Source organism: Zootermopsis nevadensis, unplaced genomic scaffold (genome assembly GCF_977971745.1).
Source record: "Zootermopsis nevadensis isolate Lab colony 2312 unplaced genomic scaffold, Znev_1.0 Znev_ptg000001l, whole genome shotgun sequence".
NCBI classification, from domain to species: domain Eukaryota; kingdom Metazoa; phylum Arthropoda; class Insecta; order Blattodea; family Termopsidae; genus Zootermopsis; species Zootermopsis nevadensis.
Genome location: NW_028259133.1, coordinates 10,353,209 through 10,376,444, shown reverse-complemented (window position 1 = coordinate 10,376,444; position 23,236 = coordinate 10,353,209). Strand labels below are relative to the sequence as shown.

At 37.6% G+C, this 23,236-nt stretch overlaps 2 long non-coding RNA genes across 4 annotated transcripts in view; one reads left to right on the top strand and one right to left on the bottom strand.

Annotated features, from left to right (window-relative positions):
• LOC110829927 (uncharacterized) overlaps nt 1-1,747 on the bottom strand; it is a 46,307-nt gene extending 44,560 nt beyond the window's left edge. Inside the window, exon 1 of the long non-coding RNA XR_015533579.1 lies at nt 1,404-1,747. This is a non-coding gene — a long non-coding RNA (uncharacterized LOC110829927). The remainder of the gene's footprint in view (nt 1-1,403) is intronic.
• The window catches only part of LOC110829915 (uncharacterized), a 588,956-nt gene that overhangs the window by 176,068 nt on the left and 389,652 nt on the right, over nt 1-23,236 (top strand). The gene's annotated exons all lie outside the window — the stretch shown is intronic.

Sequence of the window (23,236 nt, the reverse complement as noted above, 5' to 3'; positions counted from 1 at the left end):
TGTTGGTGTGCAGTAGTCAGAATAGATAAACAGTTAATTTTTACTTAGAAAACGTTCGTAAGGGATTAAGAATCAATATGTTGTTGCATCTTGTCCAATTGGAATGACAGCAAAATGGCCTGCTATCGTTACCATTCGCTGTAACTCCATGAGCAGTCTGTTTAGAAAATAATTATAGTCGTCCGACTGGTATAGCAATTTTCCGCCTTTTATGGGAAATGAATGTGTATTAATGTGTTCACAAAAGCCACTCACTGGGCCCTCCCTTTCCCAAGTCCACATCACAACACATTACTTTAAATTCTCTTCAGTATTTCAGATGTTAGGTCTTCAGGGCTGATAAAATTAAAATTTTCGTCACATCTACCATGGATATGAGGGCAATATGTTCCCCTAGACAGTTCGGTTATTATCTAAAGATACTTGACATAATAACCAAGAAAACCACAACCCACAAAAATATTATCTTTCCATCTACGCTTAGATCTTCCTATCACATGGTTGCTTTTCCTCAAATTTTCCGATTACATTTTTTGTGCATTACTTATCTCTTCCTTGCGCGCTTCATATTCGACATATTTAATCCTGCTTTATTCTATCCCTTTGTTTAAGTATGTTTATTGAAGTGGCACTACAAGCAGACAAACAGGTTGTATATTAGACTTAGTATGATTAAGTACGGGCATCTCGATGAAACGTACAGTGCGAAAGGGAGCGACGGTCTACAGAAGAACCAACATAAAAAACTGGAACTAAATATTTACTTCGCACAGTGAACATACTCAGAGAGCAGGAGACAGCAACATCTGTAAGGTTCTTGCGTACGCAAGTGGTCTGAATCGTCCCTCATGTTCTACGTCTACATAACTTCTAACTTTATTACAGTCTTTTTGTTACGTTCTGTTAAACTTATAAAAAACCGAGCAGAGATCCAGATTTCTGTTTATTTTACAATACTCATATCTTTCATTCTGGTTTCTGGCGTTAAAGTGTAATAAAGCATGTTGTGCCAGTACAGAGGTGGCTTGCAAGGTTTGTGGAGTTAGACCTCCGTGCATTCCATCTCTCGGCACTAGATGCAGCTGAGTGGTCAGCTTCTAGCTCCAGCGCCTCATTCCCTTGGTAAAGGGCTCCACTTACTAATTGGATAGAACACTGGTGGGCTCTAAAGCAAGTGCAGGCAAAGTTACGACACAATTTATACCCTTGTCGGGAGTGCAATCGGACTATGAAGCACTTAAAGCAGTCACATTACTGACAGATATATTCCAGCTCTCTCAGTGTAAATTTGATCTGAATGTATGCTAATATATATTTTACTCTATACTCCATCAAATTTGCTTTATTAGACGAAGTAATCGCAAAACATATCTGTGCAAAACGAATGTACGGTGACATCTTACCTGTTAAAAATGTCGGACACTGACATTTCCAATCTGTGTTGAATGATTCTCCCTTATATCAAACATCGAATCACTTATCCGTATATTATCACGAAATTATTATAAATTTCTTGCGTCAAACAGAGGCGTTTCGTGAAAGTACATCCCTGTAAAATTAACTACAAAACTGTGTGTGGTAATTTCATTCTACTAGAGATTATTAACATGTTATGAAATAAAATATAGTTATACTCGAGATTAATTACACTTGAGAAGTGGTCACATTCGTTGTTAACTACTTTGAGTCTCCCGTGTGTCTGATGCTAACAGTAACTTCCATTTCCACACGCTGACTTGTGAACTCCGAACAGCTAGACGCCTGCTTTGCTTTTAACAGCAGAGAGGCAGTTTACTTACAGAGTAAAAGACTTTTTCCATCCACCATAAGGAGAAGTAGGAAGACAAAGATAGGAGAGGTTTTGCTGCTATAAAACCCGAGACAAAGATGTCCCATCTCCCTCTTCCAGTAGAACTCATAAAACTTTTCAAGTTCGCTTTCTCTTTCCCAGCTAATATGCCCCTCACAGCAGCCACCAAAGTAACAGACCCAACTTCTTTTCTCTCTTCTTAAATTTATTTCCTTCTTTGCCTTTTTTGGATTTGAAAATTGTCTTTCCCTTCAGTGTTCGGTTTAAAATGTATATCTTTCAGTATACCACTATGGTCTTTTAGGGTTTACGACAAGTATGAAAAGGTACTGGGTATAATGTTGACTACCTCCTCACATAAGAAAAAGAAAAAATCGAAGACGAGGCAAGCATTGTGGACTGAACGGTAATACGGAGTCTGAAGGTTAAACTCAGGCCCCAAGTTTGGAATGTGGTCGATAAAACTGGTACAGAAGTTGCGTTGTTCCTTTGTTCTCTCTTTGTACTTTCGGAATCAGGGGCCGTGTTTCTGATTTACACTGTGTGAAGACGTAATTTCACTACATCTGAGACCGTTCTTAAATTCAGAGATGGCTGAAGTCATATTTCACAGGCATTGCGTACATTACTGTAGTTATTCTTGGTTTTACCTTCTCCTGCCACCTGATTATAATTTAGAATGAAAAAGACTTCACAAAAAGTAGTTGGCCGATGAATACAAATCTTATGTCCGTCTTACTATGTATAAACTCTTCAACATAAAAGGGACTAATGCTAAACATGTGCACGAACATTATCGGCTAGGCGGGCGGATTGTCTATAAACTTGAAACTTTTGTGAGGGGCGCAGTTATAATGAACGCTGTGTATGTTTCGACGTGAGTCTTAACAAAGGTCAAAATTCTCAGACTCAGAAAGTGTGGGCTTTATTCGCGCCATGCACTGAGTCTCCGTCTGATAAGACACAGAAATTTTAATTGGCATGAAATAACATCACCCTAAAATATTAATTGTTCCGGATCGAAAAACCCGTTGAATTTTTTTCTCGCCCCTTCCACATAATGGCGTAAGAGTACTACGTGATTTTGTGGATCCATATTTCCTCACCTTCTTCGAAATTTATCAAACAATTCGTAAGCTTGTCCTCACGTGAAGGACTCGAGTGTCAGTCAGTCCGTGGACGTTCTCGAAAACTCCTGATCCTGTTATGTCGGCTGCTAGTTTTCTGCCTACAGCATCAGCGCTTGCTGTACCATTTGTTTCGCGGGTCGTGAGACAACTGTAATTGTGATGTAATGATGTGGCTCTTCAATCCGTCTACTGACCCAGACTGTCATCAGTCACTGGAGCAACCCGCTAGATAATACGTCACCGAAAAGTACATAAAAACAGAGAACATTGCCCTTTAATATCTGTTCCGGTACAAGGACATGTAACGTTTTGTTTTCCTTCTTTTTTTGTTACATGTTATGGCCGTACGATGACGATGATGATGATAATGATCTTTAAAAGTTCTTATTATTTACATTGGCATTATTAGGCTCATATGTCTACCGGTTTTTATTGTGTTGTAGGTCTAGATGTTTTATTTTCACAACCAAATCACATGATTTACGTTACGATCATAATGTACTATTTAATTTACAGGGGATTTAGAACGTTTCATGGAATTTGAAATATTACTAGAGTTGAATGTTGCAATATGCCTGTGTAATGAGCGTCACAGAAACCGCCCGGAGCTCGTCGCTAACCATTCATCGCCATGAAAATCCAAACTCTTCACCTTCACGTCCCTATACACCTTTATTATATGGTGCTTGTTGAATGACACAGAGACTAATTTAATTTTATGGAATTGTTATTATTATTATTATTATTATTGTTGTTGTTGTTGTTGGTAGAAAGCTATAAATAACTTAACAGTCCATTTGAAATCTGAACAGCCTGCCTGTATCTGTAGGTTTCGTCCCGATGTTTAAATTATTTTGTAATAAAAAGAAAGGAGAATTCAAAGAGGCAACGGATTAAAGGCAGGAAGAAAGAAAGGAAGAGAGAATGAAAAATTAACGAAACTAAAATGATAAAGAAAGAAAGATAGACATTTGTAAAAATTGAATGTATTAGCCGGCTAATGTAAAAGCTTTCTCATTTCGGGAGAAACATCAACAAGTAGGTATAGTACTTGGATGAAAAGCCTAATCATATTTTCTAATTGATAGTTCGGTGTTGTATAACAAAACGCCGTTGTTTTATAATTACGGATAATGAGAATTTCTCCAGGTTGGTTAGTGACAGTAACAAGAAAACTAAACAACGATCTTTACGCAAATTATGTCATGTTCTTCTATGTCATTCGTATTTATAGCAAAGAATATACTTTGAGCGTCAATTTTAAGCAATTTTATGCAGTTTTCTCTAAAGTCCACTTTCATTCTCCTGCCTTTTGTTCATCCCAATGTCCCCCCGGGAAGTAGCAGAAGACGTCGGTAAACCCTGCAGAAGCCAGTGAGAAAAGAAATGAGTTTTACTTCGATTCAGTGGCTCCTCCGTGAATCGGGTTCAGGTACAGTCGCAACTGAGAACATCGACATACGCTTACGTGTCTATGAAGGTCATAGGAATAGTCAGGATGTATCTTAATCTGATCTAAAATGCACCTTAAAACAATCCGTCAACAATCTAGCTCATCAAACATTCTTAAAATAATTTACTTTTTAGTAAACAATAAAGCTAATAATAATTTGACCTATATCTCATTTCCTGTCAGAATTAAATTTTTGTCTCGTACCACGTACTCCTTGCATCTTAAGATCGGATGAAGATTGCTTCCGGAACGGAACTGAATATCAGTTTACTTTTAGAAAATAGGATTATTCCCTTTACGTTTTACTCATTTTCTATACGAAAATATATTCCACCTTGTAAGTACAATTATTACTGCCCTGATTTATAGCCAAACGCCTGGCATATGAAAAAACGTATCTAGTTTACAATACAATACATTTTCCAGCTGCATTCTTTGCAGCACTGCTTACCTCAGCTGGTCATCATGTTGAATTGTTTTAATAGGTACAATACATTATTTCAAAACAATACATACTTAGCAGTGCAAAGGGAAATGCGTTAAATACACTCGGCCCGTTTCGATGTTTTGTGCTGCCAAACTAAATTCTCAAATTATAAATTACGTATGTCCCAGAATGTCTCCGTTTTAATATATGTTAAGTTTGAAATGCGTAAAAATAGTTACTTGTTTACCGCTGTTTAATGTTTCAATTAGACACAGTGGAAATGGTTATCAGTAAAATTTACATTTGTGCGTTTGTGTTTCAAAATGGGAGAAATAAGTGTATATATTAAGCTGAAATTTTAAATTGGTAAAAATAGATTGTTATGATTTTTCCCATCCCTATGTTAGCCCCAGAAAGTCTCCTCATTTTTAAGCGGCTCGCAGTAGACGTTGAGTTTGACCTGCCTGCCATAAAGCGCAGGGAAAGCTATTCCTCCAACTATGACCATATCTGCCTCACGTTTCACCATTAAGGAAGCACCATTTTGTCAGGGTCAACTAAAAGAACAGCTTTCGAGGTGCGCAATTATCGAACACTGCAAATCCGACTGATCCCAATGAATATCAGTTATTAAATCTGTGAGCGTTGAAGACTGTATAACAAATGGAGATAATTTAACACAAACGAATGCGACTTTTGATCAAGTCTGTACTACCGTATTTCCGACGGCAGAAAGCGGGCGCATGGGCTGGCGAAAGACCCTGGGGGGTCTTGATGTTTTTATTCCCTACAGTATCGACAGCTTGGCCGCCATTAATCATGGCGTCTTCTACTCTCCACCCATCCGATCCAACCCTTACCACCCTTCCGACTTCCACTTGTCTGCTACAAGAACTGAGGAAATGAGAGAGGGTGCAAGATGCTGGCTGGACCGCCAGATAGTACAGTAACATTCATATCGAACTAGTTCGCGTGTTCTTCAGCTGTTACAGTTTATATGACTATAGAAGAACGCCGCTAATACCAAAGCCGGACACCGAATACGATCACATTCACCTCCTGTCTTTACTAGTGACCTCTTTAGGATTCATCTTAATGTTGTCTCTCTGGCACTACCTCTGGTCACGGAAACTTACGTTATAACCATCAGCTTATTGTTTGTAGGGCGTCGTTTCTTCTTCCAGTCTAAACCATTTCTGTGTTTGTAATGTCCATATTTTTTTAGAATTTCAATGCAGTATTTCCACCTGCAGAAAAGTAATAGCAGACTTTGTATGAATCGACAGGTGTCTACAGAGTACTGTGAATAAATTTGGCGTGCAGTTTGCTTCATTTAATTGTATTATTTTGTATTTACTTTCGCAGAATGCTTTCATATTGATGGTCTCATACACAACGATTATATTGTTTTAACCAGTTGTTTTATACAGGTTTGGAACGTCGTCCCTTACTTTGAGGATCGGATATAAATTGAACATACTCACTAACTTTAACTATAACCAAATAAGGCTGCTTTCTGTGTTGTTGCGCCGTGTTGTCTGGTAGAAGTTTACCGAAGTAAGAACTTGAGGTCTCACAGATTATTACCGACTCTGAACTTTCCGATTATTTTACCATACTGTTAGGTTATAAAATGTGTGTTATTCACAGATGGCAAAGAAGATGGAATATCAAATTCTCGACCTTTCTACTTGCAATAGCTTGACACTATAAGAAACATTGTGTAAACAAAGGCATATCTATAAAACTATTTTAGAAAGAATTTGTTCTAGAATATACCCCATATTCTATTAACGGATTTATTTACAACCCTCGTTTTTTACCCCCTGCAGTCTCACATTCTTGACTGTCCTTTACAGAGATGGTGTTAAAATAGACACTGTCAGAGGAAGACAACAAGTAATAAATTATTTTTAAGATATGTGTCACTCAACGTATGTGCTAGAAACGTCGCAGAAGAGTATAGTAAAAAATGTATTAATGATGCCGAATTTCACGCCTATCTTTCAGTAATGTACGAGTTCCTGAAGCTGTTGAACGGTCCGGTCGCTGAAGCAAATAAAACTGTGCCGTTAGTGCAGTTGTTACCTGATCTTTAGTCCACCTTCGGGGGTTTACTGTGCCAAAATACGCAATGGAAAGAATCGTGGAAAATTTTAAGATATCGTGCATATATCCCGTAAAGTTAAAAGAAAAACTGCTAGAGATAACGTTTGAGTTAAGCCATTATTAGCTGTAAGAAGCAGATATGAGAAAACCACAACACAAAGAATTTGTTTCGTCATATTAAAAAACGCAGATACGTTTGAATGGCTGCTTTGTGTCACATTTGGAATGTATTAAACAAAATTGGAATCTATGTACTGAAGGCGCCGTATTTTCAGAACTCACTCATCGGGAGGAAGTAAAAGAGATGGACCAGAATTAAACAAATCAACACAACAGTAAAATTATTGCTTTAAAGTGATCCCTCTTTAACACATTTCCCTCGTTAAAGACTAGGGAAAACGAACTTTTAATCTTTAGAACAGAAAATTAACGTTCTTGAAATAATCTTGAGCATTTAGTACTCAATGTCCTGCCTTTTATCACGCTCTAATCTTTCTTAAGGGCTAAGCCTATATTGAAATATTCTATATGCAGTAAGTATCAGTCAGTCCGTGTACGTGAAGCTACAAGAAACGTTCTGTAGCTTCCTTAATTGACATCAATGGACGAAGTATTTCCCACATGTTGACTGCGATCTTGTGGGTTGTGACGCAACATAGTTTTGTAAATGATTACCAACGTTTCGGAGTAACGTGTCGTCTTTATTTTCAATGTATAAAAGAAACGCATTATCACATCTACCCAGAATATAAAGGGAATACGTTTCTAATAAACATTGATAACCACGTAAAAGAAACTATACTGCATCGTATGACCCAAGAACAGGCTCGACGTCTTTATCGCTGCAAGGACCTGAAGTCTAGGATATTTCTTTCGTACTGTTATTTTTCTAAAACATAAATAATGCGTTTGGCGTGATAACCAAAATAAGTGATGGTGGTGAGTTCGATGTGGATTCCCGTCATCATTACGCAGTGGGGGAGTGGGCTGTGATAAAGAAGAATTGTGAATTGGTGAGCGAGAGAGCGGTAGGGTGGTTAAAACAAACGCACTATTGCATCATTCATCATAGTTTCTTGCATGACGAATGATCACCCCGCACTCAGATGTCACTCACATATGAGTGGCGACTGACATGACACACACGACATGTAAATTGTACGGAGTGTTAGAAAAATACCACGTATAGCCTCGGACGGTGGACATACTTTCGAGATATTTTTGTTGAATGTTTCCTACTTCACTGTAGGCCAATTATTAATTCTTTACTGATTAAGTTGACCTTTAATAACAAGTCTGAATAGATATTAATGTGAAATTATAAAACACGTGTTAACAGTTAAAAATTTAAAATAAGAATGAACGCACTATAGAATATTAACAGACATTAAATGATTTAATATATTAACCCGATGAACTGTGCTGGAGTCATCTGCAACTATCAGCGAGCTCTTGTGGATACGGTACAGAACGGCCGAGTTTCATAAAAAGCTGGGAGTTGTTGAGTAGCTGAGCGTCTTTCAGCTTCTCAAGAAGGATTCTGCTTGTAACAAGAGAACAAAATAAAACAAAATTGGTCAGATTGTACTTTTCAAATAGTTGCAGGGTTATTATACTTATCTGTTCAATGTCTTATAGTCTGTGCACGTATTCAGTTAAAACAATACAACAAAATACAGAATATCCCAGAAAATTATTTTCAATGAATGGAATAAAGACATTATTTTAAACTAAACCATTTAATATTTTCGCATTGATACTTATAGTGAATTAGTGAATTTATTGTAGGTGTTCAAAATGACCACCTTTTGTTTCGTGGCACAGTTGACAACGGTGTCACCTGACCAACTAGCGGCCACCAAAGTTGTTGCTGTTATTTCGTATTTATGGAGCATTTTATATAGGCCTACAGATATTTAAGGATTAAGTAGCCCTCCTTGTCATGAAGGAACCGGATGTAAATAAAGGTCGTGTAATTTGCATCGGACTGGTTAATTAGTAACGTTGCGTAATGGAATGCAGTGGAAAATTTACACATGTTCGTCGACTTATTAATACAAAGCAAGTACATTTCTAGAACTTGCTTATACGCCTACTACAGAATTTGGAAATAAAATGGACTAGCAGCTGCATATTCAAACCTGACAGTTTATTGGTAAATTGGCAAATTACGTACTGTCGTGTTTGTGAAAGGAAGTTTAAACAGAGACGAAGTAATTCTGAAAAAATGTTGAATAATTCATGCTGCGGAGTTGATTATGTTATTATTGTTTAAGTAACCTTCTGTTAGTTTGTGCTGTGTAGAAATAGAGTTTTTCAGAGCTTGGCGTTGCATAAAATGAAGTGGAGGCTAAGTTTCCTATTATAATAACCTGACCTGTAAAAATGATGTAGGTGTATAAAGTGTTTAAAGAAATATAAGTTATAGCAAAATTTATAATTGAAAATATCTAAATAATCCTCCTCTGAGACTGAAAATTAAACAAGTAATATGACTTTTATCAATTAGGTACGAAAACTAACATTATAATCAGCCTAAACTTTATAAAAGGTATTAATAATTATGATTATCTCTGATAAAATTACAGACGACCGAAGAATGAGGAAAAGTTCCTCATATTTTAACTTTGCACTGGAAGGAGGTAAGTGTTTAGCTTCACCTTCCGGCTGATTGTCGCCAGGAAAGAACCCAGTACCCACTAGATAGAAAGTTTGCAACATGGGACTGAAGTTAACTCCAAGAATTCTTGACGTCAGTGCGTTAACCGCTTTAACAGTCAGTAACGCGCTTTCTGTAATGGGTTTCATATGATTATCAATGAAAACGGGAATTATTTCCTCAGACGCCAAAAAATGTGATCTTTGTTTATTTTCTTGAATATTATTTACACGAACTTCGGCCTAAGGAGTTTCGCTTTCTTATCTCTGTGGACTGTGTTAACTATTTACTAAGCAGTGTTTCCTAATAGCCATTCGAACCGCCTACGTCAACATTAAATAAATCAGCGTTCTGTAAGATTTGAGGTTTTCACGACGGTGATGGCAACGTTGATGATCTCCTCTTAGGAACTGAAATTGAAGACTAGGTTTATCCAATCGTTGGCATCTATCGACCACGTAGGATTTCTAGGTTGTTGGCGCCGTAGAAGTTCACCGACGTTTCAAAGGTCCTTGCTGTCTCTATTATCAGGGCGATGAGCCTGATGTTAGAGGCAGTAAGGACCACTGAAACGTCGGTAAATTTCTACCAGACTACATGGCTCAACAACCCAGAAGACAGCCATCTTCAAACTCACCACCGTGAAAAACTCAAATATTACATGCAGGATTTTACTCGTATTTAAGCAGCAATGGTTCCCCACTCTTTAATTAAAAGGTTTAAGACCATAGCCAGAAGATTTTGTGTCTCTTTAGCATTAATAAAAGAGTGAAATATAGTAACCGATTTCAAGGTCAATTCAGTAATGGCATGACGCTGAACAGATTAACGCAGCAAAACAAGAAAGTTAGGCAGACGTAAATAGATAGATTCTTAGCCTATTTAATTGAATTTTTTCAACTGAACTGTTTATAAAGCATCCGGACAGGTAGGACAAGGAAGCAGTCGTCTCAATCCTCTGACTGATTAGTAATTATTTGTAATATTTCAAACGAGTATTTGCCACAAATTGTCTTAATGCCAACCCGTTTTCGTGGTTTGTAGACCATGCTCTAAGAATTACAGACGTTTCGGTAAATGTCTTAAGGTACTTCGTAGTGTGTCGTTTGATGAGAGTGTGGAAGGAGATACGTTCTGTTTTGGTGTACCAACCAAAGTTCTTTTCCGAGGAAGAAGGAAAACTTGTAAAACGTTGCAGTTCCGACGGATTTTGAACCACGGAGTCCTGGATGGACCTCGTGCGGAATATCAATGCTCCTTCTGTCTATCCGTTGGACAAAAAGCGATCGGACTCGATCTGTTGATGCAGAAGGTCAGCGCTCTCTGGTCACTGGGCCAATGTAGACGCGAAGTGGGACGCTCGAGGCCGGGATAATAAATGATGAGTGCTGCGCTCTGTGGAGACTATTAGTACTTGGCCGCAGACTTGTTATGGGATGTGCGATAATTACACGGACAAGTACCGTTTCATTTCACACCTGATGCCAAGCGCCATAACAAATGAATACTTTGTCGACACCTTCCGCCTAATTAGTAAACTTTCAAGTCATATCGTTAAAAAAGGACTTTTATACATTCAGTTCCCTCAAAATGAAACATTCGTGTCAAAAATATTGCCGGACGCGGAAGTTTGTTTTCCCAATGCACGATTAGCGGGAAAATTACTCTTATTGTTGTATACAAACAAAACGTGACTTAATTTACGCAACGATATGAATTCCTCAGATTTTCCATATCTTTAAATTACTGTTCCACAAACGTTTGGGGGAAAGAAACCTGTCTCCGTGACACTTTGTCCATCACAAATCCCACATGACGCAACTGAGATCGAGTTGGGGCTCCGCGGCGAACAGCCAATGACTAACTGCTTGAGCTATGGCACGTCTAGGAATATGCCATGTGGTTAAGATTAAAATAGAAACAAAATTATAATGACCATGCAAAGCAAGTTCAACTCCATAATAGACCACCTTGAATGCAAATAGAGAAAATTATAATTTTAAATTTATTTTGTAATATTTGTTATTCATTTGACGTCTGCTGTTGTCAAAGGAGTAGATCACGAATTTACTGCATTCTATTCAAAATTTCAACCCTGATTCAATACACCTATTAATGATTGCGGAAAACAAACAGGCGTGCTACACGAAAACAAACGAAGTTATGTTTGTGGCAACAAATACTACAAAATCTCAAACTTTAACTGATCTTTAATTTCCAGCCACGTTAAAAATGAAAATGATGAGGTCATAGTGTCGATGCTGACACAAGTTGACATTGTTAATATTTTGAAAAACAGCGACCAAGACGCCATCAGTGTTATTAGTAGGAACTCTCTGATGAAGCTTCGTTGACCCACTATATCTTTGTTCATATTTCCAGGCGGCCGAAACAGAGATGTTGTCGGAATTTTCGAAAAAAGAGAGATTATCTGCTAGAGACCATTTTTTGAACGAATGACTCACGAAGTATGGACAGAAACCCATTTATAATGCGTTTCATTCTCTCGAAGAATAGCAGATATGAAAAAAAATCCCACTAATTCTAGAAGTTTGTTATACAATTTAAAAATTGTAAACAATAGACCATATTGTGCTAGGGTTTTAAAAAAGTACAATGGCTCACAAGAAAGAAACGTGATGCTTTAACATTGTTTATTGCAAGCCACATGAATCCAATTCACATCCTTCTATAGGATTTCGTAAAGAGAACATTTCTTCTCAGACTTTCCAACCATAACTTTTTATTATTTTTGATTTCATCACACTGATAGATTATTGATGGAAATTAACCTACAAATCATGAAACTTCGTATTATGGATTTGTCAGCAATTTTTTTCTCACTTCGCCCCTCTTAATCTCGGTGACCGACGGACTTGGTTGTGCTTTTATTTTAAGAACTGATGCAAATAATTGATCAGAATATGTGACTAACAAAACATATATACTGTGTATTTGTAATTTTAAATTTCTTTAGTCAGAAAATATTTAGCCTACTAAATCTTAAAAATAAGAACGTTTGGCGAGTTTTACTCTCCTTCTGCTTCATGTTTAGTAATCTTCGTCATGTCACTATTCCTGCTTGGAAAATTAGAATCGTTTGTGATGTACTTCACGAATAACCACTAACGTCTGTCAGGACCTCGTCTGTTTAGTAATAGTGAACATGGCAGCCATCTAGCAGGTGGCATTGCCAAGTTTTGACTTTACGTAGTGTCTGTTGGGGGCAGCACCTCCCAGAAAGGTGCTGCCTCAGATCGATACGGGGAATAATCGAGACTCGACGAGAGTCGAGAGAGTCCATTCAAAGTCGTGTATTTTTTATTTCACGTTATTCAATAGGCTGGTCATTCGGAATTAACTAGAGAAGTATTTTCAAGATTTTTTTATACAGTTCAAAATGGAAGACTGTTACTTTGTTACCAATATTAATTTGGCATTCTTTTCTGATTTTTTACATTTTTTCTACACAGAATTTTTTGTCCTGAATTTGTGTTATGCTTGAATTTAAAGCTTCAGCAACTTAATTCAAGTTTGTTTCATTGTGAGGTTATCCACGCGAGAGCGCACACACTCGCACACAATTCTGTTAAAATATTTACGAAAACGCATGTGTGTGAATAATGAAAATGTAGCCAGAATTAAGTAATTTATTTTTCTAAAGCAATATAAATGTTATAGATTTTATTATTCTACTGGGTTGTAGCACCACAAAGTCTTGTAAAAAATACTCCGAAATGCTGGTACCCAAAGATTTTGATAACAAACCAACAAAATTTCAACAACTCAGAGGTGTAACTAAGGAAACCTTATTGAAGAAAGTGAGAACAGAAACTGTTTTAAAATCTTATAAAACACTGATCATCCCAACCCTATTATATGGGTCTGAGACAGACGATTACGACATCTCAGGTGAAGAGATTGGAGGAAACAGAAATGCTTCTACTAGGACCACTCGCAGGACACGCAGTCCATGACCACAAACGGGACGAAGACATTCTTAAAAAGTTGAATATAGAGAGCATCACCAGTATTATCAGCGCATATAGGAAAAATTGGTATGGTCACGTGACCAGAATGCCTCCACACAGACTTCTGCTCTACGAGGGAATGTAGGTCGACCTTGAAAACGTTGGCAGCACCTGCTGTGATTAACCCAGTGGCCTAATCCGTAAAGTTGCTGAAGATGACATTTTGCTTCTAGTGGTTAAAGATTCTAACAGAGATCTTCATTGCCGATTCAGCAATCAAGACCGAAACAGTTCTGACCATGTGATAGGAAGTGTTGAGCAGCCATGCCAAGTTCTACTTAACCTCTCTCCCCCCACAAAGCGACCGATAACTTGGTGCATTCAAACCAGACACGTACGTCTCCCCACTCAATGCTGTGTCTGTCCCCACCTTCTGGCAGCTTACCCCTCCCCTAAATGTTCCTCCCCCCCCGCGATGTGGGACCACAACCGTCTAAGTTTGATGTATGATGGCCGCTGTTGATATACGACTAACTTCAGCGCTATCTGTGAGGAAAACTATCGAAGTTCGTAGTCGAGTGATTTAGTCAGAAACTCAATAGTAGAGACATCTAGTGGAAGCGTTTAGCATTTCCTGCTCTTACATGATTCATTTTTGTATTTTCGAAAAGCAAATAAGCCCTTTAGCCCTTTGAAGTCGTAGTTCTTCTTTTTTGAACAAACATTTTGATTGTTAAATAACATTCAACAACTCTGCATTTTGCCGTTAGTGTATTTGTGGGATTTTCCTAATTAGAATGAACCAGTTGATCTTTGTATTTTCCCTGAGGTAAAGACTGCATGTTTACATTTTTTTTTGTTAAATTGCGATTTTAACTGATTGAGTAAAATTGTTTTAACAACCTATAAAAACCAATTTAAATTTCTCAAACTCTGGTACATACTTTGATCTGAAATACGTGGCATTTGAAAGTTTAGAAAAAAGAATTACGTCTGGGGTTCGGTTCTCCAAACTTTTATATTCCACGTCGATATTTATTTAGGTCTAATTACCTTCGTCTCAATCATTTATCCGATTTAATGTTTATTACACATTGACCAATATAATATCCTGATCCATCTATCAGCAAAATGACAGCAGAACACAACTGACGATAGCTGTCCGTCTCTTCCCCTACTTTATAACTAACTCCATGAAACCGACGTACGAAACTGCTAGTCGGTCAGCTGGCAACGGAATTTCCTTCCATCTATGGCATCAAAATTTTATTTCCGTTTTCACAAGAGCCCTTTACCGGTCGTTATCCTCAGCCAGATGTGTCCAGTTCACATCTTCATATTCTTTTATTTCATATCCATGTTAGATTTATTATCCCTTCATCGTGTACGTCTCCCAAACGGACTTACAAAATATTTTGTATGAATTTTTCATGCATTCATTACAATTATTCTTTTTAATTTTTTTCCTTAATGAAATTATTGTAGAGTGCAAATTATGAAGCCTTTTACAAATTCCCGTTACTTACTTTGCGTTAGATCCAAACAGTCTCAGAAATTTATTGTCAGCATTAGCTAGAATAAGTTAGAGGTCACTGGTTTCCAAACTGTGCTCACTGACTTGGGCCGAGATGACTTTCTATAGAAATCGGATAATGGCTGTCTTTTTCGATTTTACACGTACACATGAATTAAAGTTAAAGGACAGAAATTTATCAATTTTAAAAATTTCCTCCATTTTTTTATCCGGTGTAAACGTATCCGAGAAAACAAAGTAAGCTGCAGGGCCTGAAATTAACGTGCAACAGTTGCGGGTTTCCGTAGTTACTAGGCAGATGTCAACAGCCGTCCATGTGATGTAATGAGCGTCAGAAATGACGACGCCGTCTCAGTGGCAAAGTTTAATTAATTGCACGTCAATGCTTCCTTATTTAACAAACGACTTAAGGACTATATCAAATCTAAAACTTCTTAACGATGGTGAAGAGTCAATTAAATAAAAATTTTCTTGGATATTATCCATCGTCTAGTAAATATAAAACGTAAAACGACGTTTCGGAGATGGGACCTGAAGACGGAGATAGAGTCACATCTCCGAAACGTCGTTTTACGTTTTATATTTACTAGACGATGGATAATATCCAAGAAAATTTTTATTCAATTGACTTAAGGACTAAACTAACCACGTCTTCGTTAAATGTTTATATAATTGAAATAGTATTCACAGTCAATGTTCAGACAGAAATTATTAATACAGCGCAAATTTAACTTTCGTTTGTTTAATTAATGTATAATTTCAGGTTATATGGTCTATATAACATTTTCGAAAGATTGTATTGGGCAGAGAAAAGCAATAAAACATGAGTCCAATGTCAGAAAATAGTAAGAAAAGAGGGGAAGACGCAGGAACCTGAGATTTTAACGAAGAAATCTTTTAACTATTAAATTTTAATACATTTATATACAAAATAGCTTCTTCAATAGAATTCCAGAAGAATAAAAGACGCGAAGGAAATTATTCATGGATATAGTGTATATTGTAAATGTATTTGTAATGATCTTTGTTATTTAGACATAAAATTTTCACAGGCATGCTATATGCACATAACACTATTTTAAACATGTAACACCTGTTACAAAACAAATTGCGTTTGTACACATATACCAAAATGTTAGGGAATATTCTGCCTCTTCTGACATTGGACGCAGGTTGTCTTTTTTCCCGAAACGTCGGTATCCATCTACAAGTCGACACGGTGTTACAATCCAGAAGACTGTCACGGACAAACCGAATAGGAGGCTTTGCGATCGTTTGTTTTACCACTCGTGCTTCCTGGTCGCAGCTGACGGCCACTTCTTGGAATATATCACACGTCACATTTAGTTCTGCGTTATTCACCCAGAAACTCCTCCAATGTGTGACCAGAAACTGGTAACGTGTAAACGTTCCAGACTTAAAAATTCCCTCCGCACCGATATCTTTCTTTCCATTACCTTCACCACAGCGTTTTAGTCTTAAAGCAACAGCTCCGAACTGGGAACATATGTTCCATTTGATGTATTAGATGTCGCATTAACTATCACATAAGCGTAAGTAAACCTTCAATCCAGTCATGTGTTGTGGAATTAGCAAGGTATTAATAACTCGTTACGCACAAAAAGTATAATCGGTTTTATATTAAGCAACGTAGAAACGTTTAAGAATATTAAAGCTATTTTGAATTAATAGAAATTTGCATGAAAAAACTATGTGTTCTAGTTGTGTGAAGAAACATTTCTTAACTGTAATATAAGTAAGAAGAAAGAATGGAAATGTTTTCTCCGTTGCAGTAGCCTACAAATATTTTCAAACTTGTTCTTTGCGATATCGCGTACCTCATATGCCTTAGTGTTTGTCATTTATATGAATCTTGCATTGGGCACTTACGATGTATTTATTCTTCGTATCATTATATTTATAATCTCCCTAACTCTAAGGTACTATTCCGGAATTTTGTCGGAGAGACTGAGGAAAAGCACTACAAACCTCACTACGGGACGTATTTTAAATCTGGGCCTCGCGAATACAAAGCGGAAGTGCAAATTGTACGGCCACGATGTTCGGATATTCGTGCTTTTGTAGGCTTAATAATATGATAGAGCACGTCTAATTTAAATAATTTACCGTTTTACAATTTCATAAACTGAATCTTAACTTGGAACTTTCAGCAGGGAGAAAGAACGGCTGAGACAGGTTCTCAGTTCACCACAATTAATGCTAGTGACCTCAGATCTAGGTGATGATGTGTTGCGGGTTGCGGGTCGTCGGGGAAAGCTCTCTCTCTCTCTTTTCTTGCTTTCTCGCAGAACCTTACAGTCATCTGATCTAAGCAGATTCTTAGAGAAGAGCAGAAAACGTCAACAAAATGAAAGAAAATAGAAAAATAATATTATAAAAAAGGGGAAGCAAAGTGATTAATCTTTACTGAGCGACTGGTAGATCCATCTTCTACTCACGTCCGATGGAAGTGTGGCGGGGCAGCAGTACCGTACAGTCACCCAGAAAAATATTGTCACCTTTTCTGTTGTACGCAGATCAACCGTTGCATTACACCCACTATAATTTTCTTCAGGATTTTATTTTCAAACAATTTGCCCTCAAGATATTGTACCATGTTTCACGCCCACGTGAAAGAATTAACGATTCTTTACGTATATTACAACTTTGTCATGTTCATATGTGGAAAAACTGTCAAATCTGAATTGTCAGAGCTGATCGGCTGGCCGACGTAATTTCCGGAAATTCTTGATGCCTTCGGGTCAGGCCATGCTCTTTCGGAACTCAAATCACTAACGAATCCACTGTCTATCTCCTAGATGATAAACACGGGTGAAACATGGAACATCGATGAGAATACAGTGACAGAAAAAAACGGAAGAAACCTGATGAAAGTCTGTCACCGTAATTTGCTTTCTATTGCAACTGCTAGCTGTGTCCAACTTTACTGACTGGGAATTTGTGCTTTGGTCAGTTATTTTCCGATCAGTTCCGCCATGACAACTTGAAATCCGGTCTCTTTTAAGACTCAGTTTTGACTTGTCGCTACGCAAGCTCCCTAATTATCACAGCGCCATATGATGGAAGCAGATGATAGGTAATTATATTCGTCAAATGTAAATTGTTTTGGAAACTGTTCATTTGCTATTATCTGTGCTACAAATAACAGAAAAATAATTTTGGCGAGAAAAATATCTTTATACTGTTAAGACTACTTAATTTTCTTCTTCAGACAACTGGTTCTATGTTACTGAAACACATATGAACCCGCTATCATTGGGGGATTTCCCTAGCTAGGTTGATGTACACGGATAAATGGAATCCGTCACTCAGGTGAAACATGAAGAGAGACTCCGGAAGGGGAGTGAGTGTGAATGGTAGCCAGTGTTAGTTCTATTGGTTTATTGATCGTTTTGAAATTCCTTTCCGATTACCATAGCAGCGACTGAGGGAAAGAGCTTAAGCAACGAAGATAAAAGATACATCTCCTCTGCATTATTATGTGCGTTGAATAATCACTTCTCAAAATGGAAGAGATTTAGTCGTTATTTACCTGACAGAACTTAATATCTGTTTCTTCATAATACGATTGGAAATGTATAATCTGCAGAGCACACCGAAGTTCGAAACTTGTACTTTACGCCACTCTCGTTGGGTGTGATATGAAGTAGTTCTTTAGGCTGATGATAGATAGCAACACGGATAGTTAATTTATCCTCTAACATATAGCAGCGTGGTCAGCCAGTCCAGCGCTACAAACAGACGGATTCGGCAAGTAGATCATACGACCATTGACAAATGACAGCACGATTAGTTAATACAGTAACTGATAGACGGCAACACAAAAATGATCATCATCCCACGTCACAAGTTTGAGCGTCCGTCACATCTGTATTAATTATTCTAGAAAATAAAATGTACGATTTTGTTGTAGCTTACAATGGCATAACACCAAACCCTGTTTTTCTAAATTTGTTCAGTCGTTCTCAAACTACATGTCGACATCAGGATGTTTTTTGAAATTAAAGTGTACGGATGTGGACTGACCTCTAATGGCCTCCACACCGAATTTTATGCAAATGCGATAAGCCGTTCTTGAGGACTTGCAGTTCAGAGGACTTCCTTGCCCATAAGGTATTTTCCTATGGCAGAGCGTAAATAACACTTAAGAACATACGATGGGGCACGACGTTTGGTAATACAAAGCTCCGATAGAGCGCTTCAGGCAGGAGTTTGAAGTAGTACCTAGTTCTGCCGGTAGGTGGCTCTGTCAACAATAGCGTCTAACCGAAGATCTACTCTTCAAAGCCATTTTCTGTTCATGTACCTACCTTATTCGCCCCTAAATCCGTAAAATAAGGGTTAGAAAAAAAAAGAGAAGAAAAGGGAGAAAAGTAAAATACGGGAAGGGAGGGGAAAGATGAGAAAACCCCCAACCCAGGCGGGGTTGACGAGCGAATGGATCAAAGGCGGAGCCCCTCTTTACCAGTAATTTGAGTACCTGGGAATACCGATATGTTGATGCTTGCAGCGGGAAGGCTTGCACTTTTGTGCTCTGGAAAATCACGTTTGGTTTGTCACTAACACCCAGCGGCGTAACGTAGCAGATGCTTGTGTTCGGATGATACAAAATCGAGTCACTAACATTGACCAGACCAGAATTACTCCTGCTTTTAAATATTTTATTACAAGAAAATACTTTATTATACTTTTAAACAAGCCACGAGTAGTCCAGCAGTAGCAATGTAAGACCTAATGCCTACATAAAGGCACGTCGCCTGGATCCTCTAAGTTGTAACATAAGCAAAATATTAAATTAAAAAGGAACCAGACATCTGTTATTCTTTGGTGATCGTACAAGAAGTAGTCAACCCGGTGGGCGAGACATGTAACATGCTTGGTGTACACGAGAAATGCATACACAAATTTTGTCGGGAAATATGATCGGAGAGACCTTAAGGAGGATGAGATGGGTAGGCATGTAGCTTGAAAGACAGATGAGAACTCTGTACAAAATTCTACTTAGAAACCCTGCAAGAAAAAACATTACCTGTACGATCTACAAGAATGTGGGAGGATGATATTGAAATAGATCATGTGGAGATATTGATGGAAGGTTTTAAGTAGGTCTAAATTTATTTGGATTAACACAGCGACCGGAGGCGGGCTCTAGTGAAAACGGTAATACAACTCCGAATTTCATAAAAGAACGGAAATATCTTGACCAACTAAGAAAAATAAGTTTTTCGTGGAGGACTTGTTCAATGAATTTAGTTCTTATAAGACAGAGTGTGACCAGCAAGGTATTCCTGATACTGTCTGCAAGATGAAATAGGCCACGAACGTGTTCAAAAGTCTTAGGCCCTACAACTCATTACTCATTGTCACCTCATCTTATTTAATACGGATTATGCTGTTAAAAGAACTTCTTCAAACAATATAGTTACAGATGTATAAGGCTATGGGAAATCACATGCATCGTTTTTTAATTCTTTAGTAGCAATTTCAGAAACGTTATCTTGTAAAAAATCCGAGATAGACGTCAGGTTTTAAACGGCAACTAATTTATAACTTTAAATAAGCAGGACTGGCTTCGCATACTACATTTAATAAACTAACAAACCCTGTAAAATAACCCAGTAAAGAAGTATGAGACACAATCAGGTAAACTCATTCCTTAGCTCATTCAGCCAGAGATCTGCAGAATGCAAGGGTTCACCATCAACGAAAACTCCGCTAATAAGTAGAGCTATCCCGCTACGCGCCATGTAGGCGCTCAGGGGGAGAGGTTGAACAGCTCCTACAGCCAGGCCGCGCTTTATCCCTTACGAAAGCTCCACTATCGGACGAAATTAAAACCAGGAAAAGGAATTAAGATCATTTTCATTTTATTTTAGTCAATTAACACATTTTTATCTAGACTGGAATTTAAGATGAAAAATTTAAATGACATTACTAGTTTTGAAACATTGTTTTGATCCGACGCCATTTAAGCATCACCGAGAATTCTTCATCTCCCCCTAATCTCTTTGTTCAGCCACATCGCATTTCTCTGGCGTCTAATGTGTTTCCGCTAGATGCCACTTATCTACGTCAACATCTCGTCATTTCCTCCACATCATGATTATTTTATTTTGATATTCTTCTTTCATATTGTAATTTCTGTTTTAGCCGTTCTTTCTTTTTTAAGTTCGCTTTCATCTCTTCCCCTATCATGATTTTAGAGTACGGTTTCCGCAACGTATATGACGTCCACAATTTTACATCTTTCATCTTAGGAATATATTAACTCATGCTATTGAGAAATTTATTTTATGCGATAATGTAGGCCCATAACTTCAGTAGATCATGTTGACGTATTTCTATTAGAGCAATTACGCGGATAAAACACTGCATCCTCTATTAGAGTACATTGCACTTCATAAAGTTCTGCATAGCGTCTACATTTGTAACGAAGTCTCCATTAGAAATTCGCTTGCAAAATTTAATTTTCTGCCTTTTCGTACAATTCTTGACACAAATGAAAAATATAATTACACCCGTCAATCTGTACAATGTGAAACCCCTTCACAGCTATATGGACATTTAGGCTGACTGGTAAATGGACGAGTAGCTCCACTAATTCGTAATCTCGTTAAAAATGGAATATGATCAAATTGACACTCAGATCACTTTTTTCGCAGAGAAAGATTTTTCTCTGCCCATTAAATGGGAACTGTAGGCCCCAGGGCCGGTACCGGAGAGGTTACAAGGAGAAAAACTCATGAATGTTATTCGTATAAAAGTCATTTTAAATTTATATAATATACATCTTAAATCTGTGATATAGGTAACAGTTAGGTCTGCTCCTTAGCCAAGTAGACACCGAAGCAATTGCTCTTAAACTCATTCACGTTCCTGTTTTAAAAATGTTACATTATACCATTTTTGACAATTCATGCAGTTACAGATACTGTATGTTTTCTATACACTAACTCAAAAGCCTGCCGTTATGATGAAAATAATAACACGCTGGTTTACAATTTTAAGTTAAACTAATTTGCCTCTCCATGTGAGCGTCTAAACGTAGATAGGTTATATAAATGAGCAATCTGTTCATTTAAGTGTCATTCAGGAACATTCTTTAGCCAAACTGAGATCTTTGGCGTGTTTGCAACTAAAGGTCGCAAAATTGCATCTATTAGCTACACCATTTCTGTCTTTCCATCTGCCTGTCCAAAGTCAAAGTCGAGGAGAGGTAAACAAATTTTCACAATGTCTTATATTGTGGACTTACACTAAAATTTGTCGACACATTGCATTTCTACAAAAGCGTGTACTTTGTATGAACACCTACACGCGGGAACTGGGAGAGGAATTCTCAAACTAGCAATTCACTGGCCATTTACAGAGTTTAAAGGTAATATTCTGGCGATAACATAAGAAATGCTACGTCTGCGTACGTTTCCTAAATTGTTTCTTTTTGTCTAGGTTAGTGGTGGTAACAAATTAACCTGTAACAAATCGGCGGTTCAAATTATGATTACTATTCTGACTTCGCTGTAAATAATTAACTGACAAAGGACCGTGTTTTCGCCAATCTTCTGATCTTTTCGATCTGTATAGTTAGACGAACTTTGTTTACTACGAACGAATTGGCCCCAAAGTTGAGTGGAGAAGTTTCCTGGGTAAAGAAGAGAGTTGTAGTGTGGGGTTTCTGGGGATGGGGAAGTTGCTCTTAATATATAAAAATTCACCACAGCCGTGGTGGCCATGATGGATGACGTATTTCCGCGGGCGTTGACGTCAAAGAATCCAACATCCATCCATCCATCCGTTGCCTGTCTGTCTGCTTTCCTTGGTCCGTACCGCTATTTGACGGCTTCTCTTTTTTTTATATATTTTCTTTCCGTTTTTCTGATGTGTTTTGATGACTCTCTTCGTCTTCATTCTCACCAATCTCTTTTACTTCAATATAATGCATCGAAATTCCCAGGTGTATCTTATTTCGCTGACAAAAGCAGGTACGCATTTATCGTGTGTTTTAAAGAATACGATACTGTCCGACATATACTTACTATTTGTTGCGTCTTATGAATAAGTAGTAATTAACTTAATTTATATTAAAGCTTGTGAATTATAAGACCGAATTTTGTGTGTTTTA